The sequence below is a fragment of the Mus musculus genome, chromosome 16 (assembly GCF_000001635.26).
Source record: "Mus musculus strain C57BL/6J chromosome 16, GRCm38.p6 C57BL/6J".
Classification (NCBI taxonomy): Eukaryota; Metazoa; Chordata; class Mammalia; order Rodentia; family Muridae; genus Mus; species Mus musculus.
Window position 1 is genome coordinate 5,639,052 of NC_000082.6, and position 17,795 is coordinate 5,656,846.

The following is a 17,795-nucleotide window of genomic DNA, read 5'->3' on the forward strand; positions in this document are numbered from 1 at the left end:
TGGCTACTTGTATCCTTGCCTGTGGCTTTCCTACTCTGTTTGCCTTCCTACTATTTCTGGGCACAGCCAGATGACTTGGTAGGGCCAGCAGATAAGGCAGAAACAATTACATTGGATTTGGAGCTCAGATTTCAAATTTCTTCTGTTTTATCCACTGTCTTGAATTTTACCTGTCACTGAGGAGTGGCCTGGGCTAGTAACTGGTCATGGGGAATGAGTTCAAAAGACAAAGGATAAAGTCAATCTCAGGGTAATTACCACAGGCCAACCATAAGTCAGCCAACTTTACACACACAAGGAAGGCTGGGTGAGACAGCCGATCAGCTCTGCAGCTCTTCTGGACTCCAATGTGCAAACAGTAGCCCACTTCCTGTTGGATGTTATTGAAGCTGTGCTGTTTGTTACTTTGACAGATAAAAAATGTGTCATCATTTATGTTGTTGCCTGTGAACATATTTGGTTTGTCATCTTGCAGAACTATATATTTGTGGGCAAGTAAATGATAACCAAAATCATAATGCAAAGAACTATTATTCAGGGCTCTGGTGATTCCCCAGCATGCCTTGCAAACATGAGAACCTACCTGAGTCTGATCTTTGAACTCATGTGAAAAATAATGCACCAGGTACAGGGGTGTGTGCTTCTAATGCCAACCTCGGGAAGGCAGAGACAGGTGGATCACTTGGGCTTGCTGGGCAGCTAGGCTGGCCTACTTGGTAACTTTCAATAGAACTCACTCTCTAATTAAAGACTGTATTTCAAAATAAAAAATGAACAGACAGCACTGGAGGAATGGCAAAGTTGTCCTCTGAATGATATACATTCACGAACCCCCACCAAAGATATATTGTACTGCACACACCGCGTGGACAACTGCTCTTGGGGAAGATGCACTTTAAGAAAACAGAGTGCACAAAGCTGGGGGAGTGACCTTGGGGGAGGAGCTGAAGGGGCAGGAATGAGGAGCAGAATTGACGAAATCACATTGTATGCATGTATTTAGTTCTCAAAGAAGAAAACCACAAGGGGACCGATATTGTTTCCTCTTCATAGCCATGAGGAGAGAGAGCTTTAGCGGGAGTGAGCACTGGGCCAAGGTCATTCCACGGGCTCTTATCTCAGAGCCTTGAGCAGCAGATGCTGGAGGCAGACGCTCAGTCCTCAAATGCTTTCTGAATGAATGGGTAGCTATACTTCTAATTGCATTCTGTTGAATAGGCCTACAGAGGCTTAAAGTAAAACAGTGCATCTGCCTTAAGTGAATCCAAATGAACACATGACCTGTCTGTCTGTCTCAGTCTTCCTCCTGCATGCACTCTGCAGCAAACCTGAGACTGCTCACACCTGTCCACTGCCCTTCATGCTCTGATACAGGTAAACCCTAACCACTGGGTTACTGTTACTCGGAAGAAAACAGACCCCTTTGTTTTGTTTAGAGCCATATAGAGCAGGTTTGCCTTACTTCCAGATCCAATTTAATTCCAGGAAACTGTACCTTGTGGGTGATTAAATTGTAAATTGTGGGTGTCTACTGGGTAGTTAGATTGATAACTATGTTCTTAACCACACCCCACCTATATCCCCATCCTATGTGGGCTCCATGCTCACTCAAGAACAGAGGACATTTTGGCTGTCAGGCATCACACTGCAAAATATTTATGATGTCTCAAACCTGGACTATCTTCTTCAAGGAGATACAGAGGCCACGTGCAGACACTGCAGATGCACCATGTGCTCCAAGTTTGAAGGGCCCTGACTTAATCTCTCCTTTTCTTTTGCCAGTGTTCAGGTATTGGGACATGGAATTATGGGACTGACCTTTCTTGCTTTCCATAAAATCAGTCTTCATGCTGGCTCTTTGAGGTTGAGGCACAAAGGCTTGCCTCATCCAAACTGAAAGTTTTAGGACAGCAGGCAAGGGAAGGGGAGGCTTTGGGGCACTAGCTTTGAGAGGCTTGGTAATGTCCAGTTGTAAATGGGAAGCATGCTGTGGTGTGCAGAGATGCTCTGCTGTAAGAAAGAACTGCCTCTTCATGGACCAAGGCAACTGAGAGAGGTCCAAGTTCATCTGCTGATTCATTGTTCTCTTAACAAATATTTACTGAGCAGTGCGGCAGGCCCAGGGCATTGAATAATCACGACAATACAGCTGTGTTTGTCTGGTTTCTCCCAGCTGAAAAGTGTGCACTAATAATCCCAGCATTTGACTCTTCTACTGTGCTAAAAGAACAACACAGGAAGGGGGCAGGGTGGGGACATGATGGCGTTCACACTGCCTTTCCTGGTACTTGGCAGGCATGTGTAGGGATGGACTAAGTACTTCACACTGATTATCATTTAGGTGTTAAATCGTCCAAAGTGGGTCCTGTGAGTGTGTGCATGCATGCTTCTTCAGGGAAGTATTTATCTATATCTGGTCTCTATTTCTCATATTCTGTTATCTATATATTTGTTTATTTTTAATCTTTAAAAATATTTTATTCTTCTTGTGCTGTTTTTGTTTTGTTTTGAGTCAGGATCTCTCTACATAGCCCTGGCTGTCCCAGAACTCACTACACAGACCAGACTGGCTTTAAACTCACAGAGCTCTGCTTGCCTCTGCTTCCCAAGTGCTAGTATTAAAGGTGTGCACCACAACACCCTGGCTATGTTATTCTTAATTTGGTGTACTTGTGTGTCTGTGTGTGTGTATGTGTTGGGGTGTGCACATGAAGTACAGTGCCTACAGAGGCTGGGAAGGGTGTGAGATGTCCTGGTGCTGGGGTTAGAGGTGGTTGTAAGCCACTTGAGCTGGGCACTGGAACCTGGCTTCAGGTCCTCGCAAAAGAGCTGCATGTGTGCTCATCTCTGAGCCATCTCTTCAGCATATTTTTTTCTTTGTTTCTTTGTTTGGTCCTTCCTTCCTTCCTTCCTTCCTTCCTTCCTTCCTTCCTTCCTTCCTTCCTTCCTTCCGACACTGAATTATAAAAATTTCCTCCATGTTCTGGATATCACTAACTTTTTTCAGATGTGTGATAGTTACACCATTTGCTCCTGTTTTGTGTTTTACTTTTCCTAGGTGGTGACATGACTAGTGAAATGCTTTTGCATTTTATGCACTCTGATCAATTCTTTTTGTAGTTCATGTTTTCTTTGCCACTTCTAGCTTCTTCTAGCCCAGGGTTACAAGGCTCCACTCCCATGCTCTTTTCTGAGGGATTCATAGGCACAGCTCTGACAAGTAGCTCTAAGACTCACCTGCCTTTCATTTCTGTGTGAGGAGGAAGAGATAGTCTTGTTCTTTTGCCATGACTATCCAGAATCTCAACTTTTTTGCCCAAAAGTGATTCTTTCCTAACAAATAGTCTTAATATCCTTGTAAAAAAATCATTCAAGAATTGGAGCAAATGTGTGAGGAGCCGCCCTCACATTTGCCATTACAAGATGGCGCTGACAGCTGTGTTCTAAGTGGTAAACATAATCTGCACACGTGCAGGGGCAGTTTTCCCGCCATGTGTTCTGCCTTTCTCTTGATGACAACTGGGCCGATGGGCTGCAGCCAATCAGGGAGTAATACGTCCTAGGCGGAGGATAATTCTCCTTAAAAGGGACGGGGTTTTGCCATTCTTTTTCTCTCTCTTGTTCTTGCTTTTTCTCTCTCTTGTTCTTGCTTTTTCTCTCTCTTGCTTTCTTGTTCTTGTTCTTTTTCTCTCTCTTGCTTTCTTGTTCTTGTTCTTTTTCTCTCTCTTGCTCTTGCTCTCTTGCTCTCTTGCTCTCTTGCTCTCTTGCTCTCTTGTTCTTGTTCTTTTTCTTGTTCTTTTTCTCTCTCTTGCACTCTTGCTCTCTGGTTCCTGAAGATGTAAGCAATAAAGCTTTTGCCGCAGAAGATTCTGGTTTGTTGCGTTCTTCCTGGCCGGTCGCGAGAACGCGTGTAAGAGTTGGTGCGTGAACGCGAGTAAGAGTTGGTGCCGAAACCCGGGACGGGACGAGAAATCCTGGGACGAGAAAACCTGGGACGGGAGTTACCATCACCGGCGCAAGGAAGATCCCTCATTCCGGAACCAGAACTGCGGGTCACGGTCATAAAGGTTCCCGTAAAACAGACTGTTGAGAAGGATTCAACTGCGTGAATTCAGAACTCTTCAGCTGGGGAACGGTGGTAATGAAGTGTTCCCGTAAAACAGACTGTTGAGAAGGATTCAACTGCATGAATTCAGAACTCTTCAGCTGGGGAACAGGGTACCCGTAAGTATAGCTTTACAAGGTAAGTCTGGCCTTGAACTTTCTAATGAAATTCAAGACAGTCTATCAGAAGTAAAGTGGGAAATACCTTTACAAGGTATGTTTGGCCTTGAACTTTCTCTAGTGTTAGGAGCCCTTTTGTTCTTTTTCACATGTTATCAAGCGGTTAAGGCAGGGCTAAAAATTCTGGATGAAATTCAGGGCAATCTATCAGAAGTAAAGCGGGGAGAGAGAGTAGGAGCAAAGAGGAAATATGGCGCACAAAATAAGTATACAGGCCTTTCCAAGGGTCTTGAACCTGAGGAAAAGTTTAGGTCAGGTAAGAATACCTGGGGAGAGATTAGAAGAAAGGAAAAGAAAAAAGATCAATTAGCGGAGGTCTCTAGGAGAAGGAGCCTATACTCATCACTAGATGAGCTCAAGGAGCCAGTTCTTAATAGTTCTGAATCAGATGAAAAGGCTATTAGGGCCTGGAAGGCGCTCTCCCGAGCAGGTGAAGCCACTGGACAACTAATAAAGATCGTCCAGGGACCTCAGGAGTCATTCTCAGATTTTGTGGCCAGAATGACAGAGGCAGCAGAGCGTATTTTTGGAGATTCAGAGCAAGCCGCACCTCTGGTAGAATAACTCATTTATGAGCAAGCCACGCAGGAATGCAGAGCGGCCATAGCCCCAAGAAAGAACAAAGGTTTACAAGACTGGCTCAGGGTTTGTCGGGAGCTTGGGTGACCTCTCACCAATGCAGGCTTAGCGGCCGCCATCCTGCAATCCCAAAAATGCTCCATGGGCAGAAATTAATCAACGCATAGATCTTGTCCAGGAACAACTAGATGTATTATGGCAAATAGCTCAGCTGGGATGTGAACAAAAGTTTCCGGGATTGTGCGTTACTTCCATTCAGTATGAGAAATTTACTAGGGCAGCTAATTTGTCAAAAAGTCTTTCTCAGTATATGTTACAGAATTGGACGGCTGAATTTGAACAGACACTTCGGGAATTGAGAATTGCCATCATTCAGGTCAACTCCTCGCGCTTGGACCTGTCCCTGATCAAAGGATTACCCAATTGGATCTCCTCAGCATTTTCCTTCTTTAAAGAATGGGTGGGATTGATATTATTTGGAGATACACTTTGCTGTGGATTAGTGTTGCTTCTTTGGTTGGTCTGTAAGCTTAAGGCCCAAACTAGGAGAGACAAGGTGGTTATTGCCCAGGCACTTGCAGCTCTAGAACATGGTGCTTCCCTGATATATGGTTATCTATGCTTAAGCAATAGGTCGCTGGCCATTCAGCTCTTGCACCCCACGAGGCTAGTCTCATTGCACGGGATAGAGTGAGTGTGCTTCAGCAGCCCGAGAGAGTTGCACGGCTAAGCACTGCAGTAGAAGGGCTCTGCGGCATATATGAGCCTATTCTAGGGAGACATGTCATCTTTCATGAAGGTTCAGTGTCCTAGTTCCCTTCCCCCAGGAAAAACGACACGGGAGCAGGTCAGGGTTGCTCTGGGTAAAGGCCTGTGAGCCTAAGAGCTAATCCTGTACATGGCTCCTTTACCTGCACACTGGGGATTTGACCTCTATCTCCACTCTCATTAATATGGGTGGCCTATTGCTCTTATTAAAAGAAAAGGGGGATCTGTGAGGAGCCGCCCTCACATTTGCCATTACAAGATGGCGCTGACAGCTGTGTTCTAAGTGGTAAACATAATCTGCACACGTGCAGGGGCAGTTTTCCCGCCATGTGTTCTGCCTTTCTCTTGATGACAACTGGGCCGATGGGCTGCAGCCAATCAGGAAGTAATACGTCCTAGGCGGAGGATAATTCTCCTTAAAAGGGACGGGGTTTTGCCATTCTTTTTCTCTCTCTTGTTCTTGCTTTTTCTCTCTCTTGTTCTTGCTTTTTCTCTCTCTTTCTTTCTTGTTCTTGTTCTTTTTCTCTCTCTTGCTTTCTTGTTCTTGTTCTTTTTCTCTCTCTTGCTCTTGCTCTCTTGCTCTCTTGCTCTCTTGTTCTTGTTCTTTTTCTTGTTCTTTTTCTCTCTCTTGCACTCTTGCTCTCTGGCTCCTGAAGATGTAAGCAATAAAGCTTTTGCCGCAGAAGATTCTGGTTTGTTGCGTTCTTCCTGGCCGGTCGCGAGAACGCGTGTAAGAGTTGGTGCGTGAACGCGAGTAAGACAAATGTTTAATTTTAGGTTTAAATTTTGCTGTATTTGTGCTCTTTCCCTCCGTATCCTTTTATCATGTATCCATCTATCATGTATCTATTTATCTACCTACCTATCACCTATCCATATATCATCTGTCAATCTATCTATCTATCTATCATCTATCTATCTATCTACCATCTATTATATTTATCTATCTACCTATCTATCATCTATTTTTTATCATCTTTTTATCATCTATCCCCTCTGCCTCTTTTCTTTCTGTTTCCTATCTCCATCTCTCTGTATATATCTCTGTGCTTCTCTGTGTGTCTCTTCTATTTCTGTCTCTATAACTGACTTTTTCTTATTTCTCTATCTCTCTCTACTTATCTCTGTGTCTCTTCTCTTACTCTGTCAGCCACTCTATCTCTCTGTCTCTGTCTGTCTCTGTCTCTCCCTCTCTGCCTCCTCTTTGTCTCTGTCTCTCTTTCCCAGGACCTTACACATGCTATGTATGCACTCTATTTTTGCACTCCAGCCCAAGCCCCAAGTTCACTGATTTTCTTGTTAGACCTAAATGACACCATGCCCTATTAATTTCAGTGACTTGGTTAAAAAAATCCTTGGAATTGAGAAGTGTAGATCTTCTCTGCACTTATAGGATGGTTCTGAGTGTTCTGGGTCCTTCGTGCTTCTCAATGGGGTTTCAGATGAGCTCATTGGTGTCTGCAAAGCAGGCAGTTGGATATTGGAAGGGATTATGATGAATCCGTAGATCTATTTGGGGAATATTTTAATCACTACTAAGTCTTCAAATCTACGGATTGGGAATTTCTCCTTATTTAGAGAGTGTGGAATTTCTTTTGAATAATTTTTTTTTGCAGTTTCCCACACATATGTGGCATTTCTTTTGGTGAGTTATGTCTTCATATTTTCTTTTCTTTTTGATAACTCTCTTATGGAGAATTGTGTTCTTAAATTTACTCCAAGTTGTTAATTGCAGGTGACAAGAAATACTGCTAATTTTCACCTATTGATCTTGGATTCTGCTAGTATATTGAACTTGCTTATCAGTTATGATAGGGATGTGTGTGTGTGTGTGTGTGTGTGTGTACATGTGTATGCATGTGTGCGTGTGTGTTTGTGCACCTCTGTGCTTGTCCACTCATACACTCATGCCTTTTCTCTTTGCATATTCTTGACATTCACAAATCAACTCTGTTCTATTATTATTTCTTCTGTTGGATTATGTGCCTGGCTCAAGTGGGAATTTTATTTCAGTAAAAAATGTGGGAGTAGACCCCCTGTCTCATAGACCTCGTCATATGATGTGTTCTGGGTGTTTGAGTAACTTCCCTTTGGCGCCTTAGATGTGAATAATTCTGCTCATAGATTAGGAGTGTTTTGTTTTGCTTTGTATCATGAAAACTTGTTGGGTTTCATTTGAGGCTTTCTTTGTGTCTCACACTTTGGTTCTCTATTTGTGTGTTTGTGTGTGTGTGTATGTGTGTGTGTGTGTGTGTGTGGTATACCTTTATACCTTGGATATCATTCCTGAGGTGCCATCCACCTTGATATCACGAGACTGATCTGGACTTCATCAGGCTAGGCTGGTAAGCTCCAAGGGTCCATCCATTTCCACCTCCCTGTCCTAGGATTTTTACTGTACAGTACAATACCTAGATCTTTTATGTGGTTCTGTGATTGAACTCAGGTCTTCATGCTGAAACAACAAGCACTTTATTGACTGAGCTATCTCCTCACACTGCTTGGCTTTAACCAGCTTACTCTAAATGGTCACAGTCCTGGTGGTCTAACCTGTAATAATTCTGGTCATTAAAACTTTGCAGTGGAATTTCACTTGCAGCCAACTCTAATGAATCTACCCCCAGAGGACTGACACCTATTCTCTGTGATATATATATATATCTATCTCATGATAGTTTTGAGACAAGTCCCTACTTGGAAGGAGCATACAGGTAATTATTCAACCACATTCATCAAGAGCCCTTAAAAAAGTAACAGACTGCTGGACTGACATTCTGTCTCTTTCCCAGTTCAGTTGGATAATATCACCAAGTCCTACAAAATTAAAATCAACTTTGAAATGGGGTTTGTTAATTACAGTGTTTAACTGTTGTCGGTATTGTTTCCTTGGAGATTAATGAGGTGAGTTATTGTCGCATAATTAGACTGTAGTATATCTCATCTTGTACAAACCCTTGCGATTCTCCGCTGTCCCACTACTGTTTGAAGGTTAATTTCACTTTGCCAGGATAGACTTGGCAAGATGCTGTCTATTGAAATATGTTTTTAATTATATTTGAAAGTCATTAGTCAAAGGCTTTGCCAGGCTCTTCTGCACACTTATGGAGACATCCAGCCACAGACAAGCCCATCATGGTTACTTAGCTCATGGTCAAGTATCCCTGGGCATGGAGAAAGAGCACTCACATCCTGTGTCAGGACTCGGTTTGGCCCATGCTTACTTCCTTTCCTTGTGTGTGTGTGTGTGGGGGGGGGTTGGGTGAAGTCTGTATAGTGACATTAGACCTGAGGGTTAACACCTGAAGGTCCTTTGGTGGCTTCACCCCAGGTGCAGAATTTATCCAACACACCCAGCACTTTTTCAGATGATGGCTTCATGGATATCACTGTGTGTTTGGCTAGCCCTTGCTTATATATGGGCTATTCCTTGCTTATATATGGGATATCCTTTGCTTGTACATGGAGTATCTCTTGCTTGTATATGGGCTGTTCCTAGCTTATGTAATGGTTATCCCTAGCTTGTGTATTTCTAGATGTACCTGGCTCTTTACTTTAGTGCCTAAGATGCACTCCTAAAGACTCCCATGAGATTTGAGTTCCTACCCATGGATCCTTCCTCTCTGACATCTGCTATCATCTTAGCCTGTGGTTTCTGCATCTTCTTGCCACAGGATCCCCACTCTCTCCTTACCAGACAGTGACAGATCAGCCAAGGAAGATGCAGCTGCAGTGACCAAGCACATGCATCCAGGACTGTCTCAAAGGCAGGGTAAGCTGATGGGTAGGAGATCTTGCTTCAGCTCTTCTAGGGTTTTCCTTGTATCCTGACTTCACCCATGCAAAATGACTGTCACTTGTCCTTTCTTTACATGTCCTTGGCAAGAAGGAATGAGCAGCCTCTTTTCCCTAGAAGATGTGCCTAGGTGACTGGTGGCACAGTGTCTTCTAGAAGACAAGCAAGCATCTGCCCTGGCCACCTTTTCACCCATTTGCAATGTGAGGTGTGGGCTGTATGGTAGGCAGAACTGAACCTCCCGACTGCTCCCAGGAAGCTCAGGGTGAAACGCTGGGGTGGGCAGGGGTCTAGATTGGGCTGTGCTTTGTCTCCTCCCTTTCTTTACAGCAAAGTGGGTTCCATACAGTCATCTAGAAGCAGGTAATACAGCTCATGACAGCTTCTATTTAAAATGTCCCCTCACCCTGGTGTGTGTGTGTGTGCGTGTGTGTGTGTGTGTGTGTGTGTGTGTGCGTGTGTGTGTGCCACAGTGTTCTTGTGGAGGTTGGCGTAAAGTCAACCTTCCGTGTGATGTCCTCACCTTTACTTTGCCTGTGACAGTCTCTTGCCATTGCACACACCAGGCTGTCTGACCTGCAGGCTTTTGTGAATTCTCCTGTGCCTGCCTTTCATCATCCACCAGGAGTACAGATGCACACTTCTGAGGATCTCAACTTCATTCCTCATACTTGCATGGGGAGTGCTTTTCTTGCTGAGTCATTTCCACAGCCAAGCTTCCATTTTTAAAGGTTGCTTCCACCTGGAAAGTATTTTGGTGTGATTGCATCTGGAAATGAAGAGCCTTAACTGGCCCCTGGTATTAGCAAGGCCTCTTACTTGAGTGTGCATACATGAGTGGGCTTACATATGCAGGCGTGTGTGTGTGTGTGTGTGTGTGTGTGTGTGTATGTGTGGTATGTAGACTGCCTGCCACTTAAATACACTTCTTTCCTCATGGTGCCATGGAAGAACCATGCCATGATGTTGATTATCTTGCAGAACAGGATGCCTTGTTCAGAAGGAACACCATTCTTTAGATTCATGACTTTGGCCAATATCTGAGGGCTGGAGATACCCAAGCAAGAAGCCTGCTGGGAAAGTGGCCACTGAAACTGAGTCAGGCCCTTGCCATCTCTGCAAACCCAGTGGGATGATTTAAAGACACTGTCTCTGACATACATGGCCATAAGTTAAGGAATCCAGGGTATGTTCAGGACTTGCAGGTGCTGGAGCAATCTGGCTTTCTGAGGTTGCAGTTTCCATCATCAGTGGAGTGGTACATGGTGGTTAAAGCAGGAACTCCTGCTCGGGGTTGAACTCCAACCATTGCTGCCCATAAGTGTCCAGGCAGCCATTTAACTTCTTTGTTTCCTCAATTTCCACCTTCACAGGGATTTCCTGAGGTGCAGTGACAGTAGTGTGTGCTACATCCTGTCAGGATTACTTGCCACGATCCTCTCCGAGGAAGCCAGTTCCCTGGCCCTCCATGTAGAGACCCCATGTCATATACACCGAGTGCCACTGGCATTATTCCTGTGGGGGAAGCAATTTAAGCTGGACCTGAGGTCGCTCAGGGCACTGGGAGGGGTGATGTCCATGTTTCAGTTCTGCCTGACATGGGATGACCATCAGTGCTTTCTCCAGGAGATGTTGGTGCTGAGAGAGGGCATGCCATCAGAGATCCTGTGATGTTCCCAAAGCTCAGACTCTTGGGAGACCCTCATTAGTCTGAGATACAGGTCAGCAAAAACTAAGGTGCTGGCAAAGGAGTGTGAGAAAATGCTCTCTAATTGCTTATTAACTTGACAAGATCTAGACTCACCAATAAGACAAGACCCTAGGTTTTCTGTGCTGGGGTTTTTAGATTGATTTATTTGAGACAAAAAGACCCACCCTTAATTTGTGCACACCATTCTATGGATTTGGGTCCCTGTTATAGCTAGTACTATTTCTCACCTTGACACAGTGTAGAGCCATCTGAAAAGTAAGCTTCTGCTTAGATCAGACTGGCCAATCAACATGTCACTGGGGAATGACACTCAGGTTAATGGGGAATGTCATGGGCTACTCGCTGATGTAGAAGGAACTGGCCCACTCCAGCAGGGTCGTTCCCTGGGATGTAGAGGGAAGCTCTTTTGGCTTGTGCCAGTGCCTGAGTTGCCCAGCCATATTCTTCCAAGGTTTCTACTTCAGGCTCCTGCTTGAGTTTGTGCCATGACTTCCTCAGTAATGGACTGGGAGTTGGAAGTGTAAGCCAAATGAGTCTTCCTTTTCCCAAGTTGCTTTTGGCCAAATCAAACTAGCCCAGTCACTGACTGAATAAAGAAGAAAAAGCAAGCATCTGCTTCTCTCTACTCTCTAACCACGAGGGCAAGGTAGCCAGCTGCTCCAAGTCCCTGCTGCCATGACTTAAACCAGGATGGTCTGTGCCCTCAAACTGAGCCAAAATTAACCTTTCTTCTTTAAATCGATTATATCTGGTATTCTGTCAGTGAAATGAGAAAAGTAATTAGAAAAGCCAAAGCTCTCTCAGTAGCTATTTTCCTTGAGCCTTCAGAAATGATCACATGATCTCTACTTTCCCTAAGAGGGGAGCAGGAAAGGCACCACGGAGGTCTACAGTGTAAGAGCAGATGGGGCAGAGCCTCTAGAGCACTTCTGCTCTGTCACCATGCTGCCTGACAGGAACGTGTGCTTCCAGAGGATAGAGCAGCCTGCCGCCTCCCTTTTTATTAGATTTATCTGGATGCCAGTCCCCCGCTGTGCTGAGTAGTCATTTGCCTACAGGATTGGATGGCTTAGCTCTGAATCACTTGCCATGCCAACATGACAATGGCATCTGACTATATACAAATTGTATTCCAGAGACTGGACTCCAACTTGCTTCTTTAGCTCCTTCTATCTTGCAGACAGACCTGAATCTTGCTTCTCCCAGTCTCCTGGATTTCTCTACCTTACATTCCCAAATAGAAGCCCTGCTTTTTGAGAAGGATGGGTTTCTCTGATTTAAACTCTTCTGGCCCAAGTTTAATTTCTTTTTCCTAAAGTGCCTTGCTGGCCTCTGTGAATCACTCAGTTTTGTCATAGTGGATCTGATGCTTCCCTGGATGCAGATAAATTGCCTGTTATAACCACTATCTCTGATCCCAGGAGGTGGGAAGAGGTTGAGCCAGGTTTATCACAGGCCTGGTCTCTTTCCATGATCTGTTTTGTGACAAGCACTCACCCATTTGCATCCTGCTAAGAACTCAGTCCTCTCAGGCCTGAGTCAGAGAGAACAATCATTCATTGCCAAGGTTGTCACAAGTGTGCCAAATGTTGGTCTTCATTAAGCTGCTGTCTCCACTCTGTAGTCACCCTGCAGCTGGAACAAGTTGTGTGTCCTTTTACATCAGCTGGGAAAAGACTTTGTCCACAGCCTGGAGCCCAGGCCGGACTCTGCTTATCTACCTTAGCACTTACATTGTGTTATCTTCCAGACTTTGTTAGTAGCACTGCTGGGCACTGGGTGTTACAATCAGTAATGTGGCAGCTTTTATTGATGGTGTTGTGACACATGATTAAGGCAAATTTTTAGTGACATCAAACAGTAAAGCATGAATGGCCTGTGTTCTGCAGTAAGAGTTATATCATTGTTTCTCCCTTTTCTCAGCTCTATGACTGGAGCATGAGGAGCAACAGCAGACCATAGTGAGGAGCCTCTTGAGCCTTTTCTGTATTCCAGGTGATTTGAAAGAAGTGGTCTGGACCACTGATATCTCCTAATGACACAGTTAAGTGGAAGGTTTGTTTGTTTGTTTGTTTTTTATCTGTTGAAGAATAGGGAAACAGGCTCCATGAAGTCTGCTAGTTGTACCAGTTGGGAGCTGGTTGAAAGATCCTTAGCAAAAATTCAGAGGAGCAAAGGAATGAGTAGATGCTCATTTGCATGTCATTTGAGTATTTGAAGGGGATTGGTTAACATATTTGCCCAAAGAAGCAATTCTTTTTTCTTTTAAGAAAGCCATTCATGACAAGTAGGATCCTGTACAGCAGAGATTCTCAATCTTTCTAATCTTTCAACTACTGCCCACAGTTTCTCATGTTGTGGTGACCCCTAGTCATAAAATTATTTTCATTGCTACTTTGTAAGTGTATTTTCACAACCATTATGAATCATAATGTGTTTTCTGATGGTCTTAGGTGATCACTATGAAAAGGCCGTCCTACCCCACCCTGCAAAGGCCTCATGACCTACAGTTTGAGAACCATTGCTGTAGAGCATCCTTCAGGTGGGGCTACATCCATCTCATCCAGTAACACGCTTCCATGGATTTCAAAAGATTCTGTGGATAAAATCAAGAAGCATATGGGGTATCATTTTCACGTTTGTGTAAGCTCCCAACCTTTGTGGGTTTGCTGCATGGTTTGCTTTGTAGAAATTCCCCTAAGACTTTTTCCATTGGCTTGCTCTTGCCCCTTCTTTTTCTATGGCTCAGATTTACTCAGATAAGATCCCTCCTGGCACAGAAGTTGCTCTTCTGTGCTTTGAGCCCTCCATCACTTTTTGCTGGTACCAGTGTATTCGGCCCCCACACCTCAATCTCTGGTGATGTTCTGTGTTCTTTCTCTAGTCTCTCCATCCAGCCCAAAGCCTGAATATGTCAGCATTCATTCTTAGAGGCACTCAGACACAGTTCAGTATCTTACCTTAAGCCTACAAAGCAGGGCGATCTCTCCCTGTGTAGCTGTGGCTCCTGTTAAGCATCTTCTCTCACAAGTATGACCTCTCTGGCATCCCAATCCTTTCAGGATATTTTCCCTGCAGGGCAAAGGGTCAGGGAAGTGGTTATGTATGTAGACTGGAATGCTGAGTGTGGCCTTTGGAGACCAGCAGACCTAATTCTGTCATTTATAAGCTGTGTGCCCTTGGGCAAATGACATGAACTTTGGGGGTTTTCATTTGTCATCTGTCCAATGGGGATTATAGTACCCTTGATGGGGATGCCTCACACCTACTGTTAAATTCCATATCCAAGCTAGAAGGAAAAAAAACACTAAGAAAAAGACAAAGTGAGGGAGTCAAATTTCTCTTGAAGTCTAAAAAATTGAAAATCATTACAGTTCTTCACTAAGTCTAGCAGAGTGAGTTTTTCTTCCAGCCATGAAAACGGGTTATTGGTTTTCCATCAGGCATCTGCTAGGTCAGTAGATTGCAGCTAGGAGACATAAACTTCAAAAATCACATTCAGTACAAAAACTCTGATGGGGATGGGTGCGACTTGAGCCCTATTCTAACTCTCAAGACAGTAATAATGCCATTTATTAACACCACTTGCAATGATGCTATTTCTTTAGGAAACTCAAGAACATCTGTATGTTTTCTGAACTCATGAAGCATTGTGAACAAAGAAAGAATTGGCCATGAATTCTACTCTGCTATTTGAGCTATCCCATGTTAAGGGCATCCTTATTCTTCTATTCATATAAATGGGGGTTAACTCATAGATAACTGACAGCTCAAGCTGCTTATCCTAATATTAGGACCAAAGAAAAGATTTGGGAGACTTTCACCATAGTTGGAAAAAAGCAACTGACTCTTGGCTAATTATGTGAATCATTTACAGCCTTGAGAGTTGCTCATGTTTCCATAGTCAGGAAAGACATCTTTGAAGAAGGCTAACAACAGTTCAATGCTATTTGGATGGCTCAGTAGTAAGGCATTTGCTGCGAAGGCATGAGAACACAACTTTCCCCTTAGAATCCTCATAAAAGGACAGTTGTGGTTGGGCATGTTTATAATCTTAGCTCTGGGGAGGCAGAGGCAGGTATATTTCTGGGGCTCAGTGCCCAGCCAGCTGAGCTCAATCAGCAAATAGCAGGCCAGTGAGGAACTCCATCTCAAAAAACAAGATGGACAACTTCTAAGGAATGATTTGAGAAGTTTACCTCTGGCCTCCACATGTACCTGTTCTCACATGCAGGTGTGCCTATACACATGTGTGAATACACACACACACACACACACACACACACACACACACACACACACACATGCATACACATGTGCATGCACACACAGAGAAAACTACTGGGTTCATCAGCTGTTGTGACAGGAACAGTTCTCTTATCCTGTCTATATCCAGAGAGGGTCACTTCTGTCCCACCATCATCCAGACTCGGATCCATCTCAACTCTTGTGTCTCATGGTAGCCTGGGTGGGTAGAGGATCTGCACTGCACTTATAAATTTCTTGTGAGAAAACACGGTTAGTGTTTATGCTCTGTCTTTGATCATATAGGAAGGAATTCTAGAATGTTATAAAGGTCCCTGCGTCATTCAACCACGGCATGGTGGGACCTCGTGACCTTGCACATGAACTGACTACAAAGCTGCACCAGTTTTCTCCCTTTAGACCTGTTCCATGGGAATTTGATACAAAGCCTCCTTATCCCCAAATGATAGATCTGGCTGGGTTCAAGGATGACGGTCTGCATTTGTATCACCATCATCACCATCATTAATATTATCACCATTAATCAACAGCACTACCCCACTGTTACCAACACTACCAGCACCATCATATTGTCACCATAATAAACATCATCAGGACCACACTCACCATGCTTTACCATCATCACCAGTATCATTGCTATCTCCACTAAAATCACCACGATCATATCACCACAACCATCATTAACATTATAACCATTCCCACCACTACTATCGTCAATATCAGCATCACTATCATGACACCATCACCATCACCAACACCAATATTAACATCATTTCCACCATCAGCATCACTACTATTCCAATCACCATGAGCACCATCAGCAGCAGCACATTTACCATTATCTTTTTAATTACCTTGTCACTCATCAGTGCTACTGATGTTATTCTTTCCAACCCCAATAACACCATCATTACCATCAGCAGCACTGTGATTAACACGATCCCTGTCATTCACACCATGCCCATCATTGCTGACATCATCATCATCATCATCAATTAACTATTACTCTTGCCAGCTGTAGAGCTGAATCCCTTTCTGGGTCTGTTCTTACACATTTCATGCTAAGCATGTACTGTGACTATCCTCATTTTACCCATGAGGCAAGAGATCTAGACTCATACTAGGGGCTGAAATTTGAACCTTAGGTTTCTGAAACCAGAGTGAAGGGTAGAGGGATTCCCTTGCCTGTAGTATTGGCATATAAAGTTTAAGAATGTGAGTCTGACTGTTGGAATTATTTGAGGCCAAAGTAGATCATTCTAGGTAGAAGACAGAGAGAGAGAGAGAGAGAGAGAGAGAGAGAGAGAGAGAGAGAGAGAGAGAGAGAGAGAGAGAGAGAGCTTGTGATGGTTTGTATATGCTTGGCCCAGGAGTGGCATTATTAAGAGGTATGGCCTTGTTGGAGTAGGTGTGTCATTGTGGACATTAACTTAAAGACCCTCATCCTAGCTTCCTAGAAGTCAGTCTTCCACTAGCAGCCTTCAGATGAAGACATAGAACTCTCAGCTCTGCCTGCACCATACCTACCTAGATGCTGCCATGCTCCCACCTTGGTGATAATTGACTGAACCTTTGAACTCATAAATTGACCCCAATGAAATGTTGTCCTTTATAAGACTTACCTTGGTCATGGTGTCTGTTCACAACTGTAAAACCCCAACTTAGACAGCGCTATACAAGAAGAATATCTCTGTGTTCATAGGACATTTGTTCTGACAAGCAGTAGGAGAAATGAGCAGGAAAAAATAACCAGACTAGAGGTCTAGAAGGAGGACCAGCAATTGGGAATTGGGAGATTTGGGGTAATTTTCCAGCAATTTCTAATATGTGCCTTCTATCTATGGCAAGCAAAATAAGAAGGCACCACCACATCTCACACATTAGCCTCTCAATCAGTGGCCCATTATCTCGTCTGTTCAGGTGTTTAATGGAAGTTTCTCTCTCCTGCCGAGCTGAGAGCTTAATGAAGCTGGAATCCTCTAGCCTGCATCACTGAGCCTGTGTTCCCCCACAAGGCGGCCTCCTTGCAGCCCTGAACGGGGTAATATTTCTACTCTTTTTCATATTCTAATGAATAAATGATATTCCCATTGGTTATTTATCTACTTTTAGAACTTGAATGGAATTCTTCTGATAATTATGGCATTTCACCATTTGATGGGAAATTGGTACCTGCTGCCTGGAGATAATGGTCCAATTCAGTGTCTATGAAATATGGAATTTTCTGCTAATTCCTGCCTTGAAATTTGTAAATCATCAGTGGAGTTGGTTATTAAAATTCAGGAGTTTAAAGACCTGGAGCGAAGGGGGAACGGCCTTTCCTCATTAAAATTACAGAAATTGACAATGAGTGCTGGACTGAATTTTCAGCCCAGAAGGCACAGAGCAACTCAA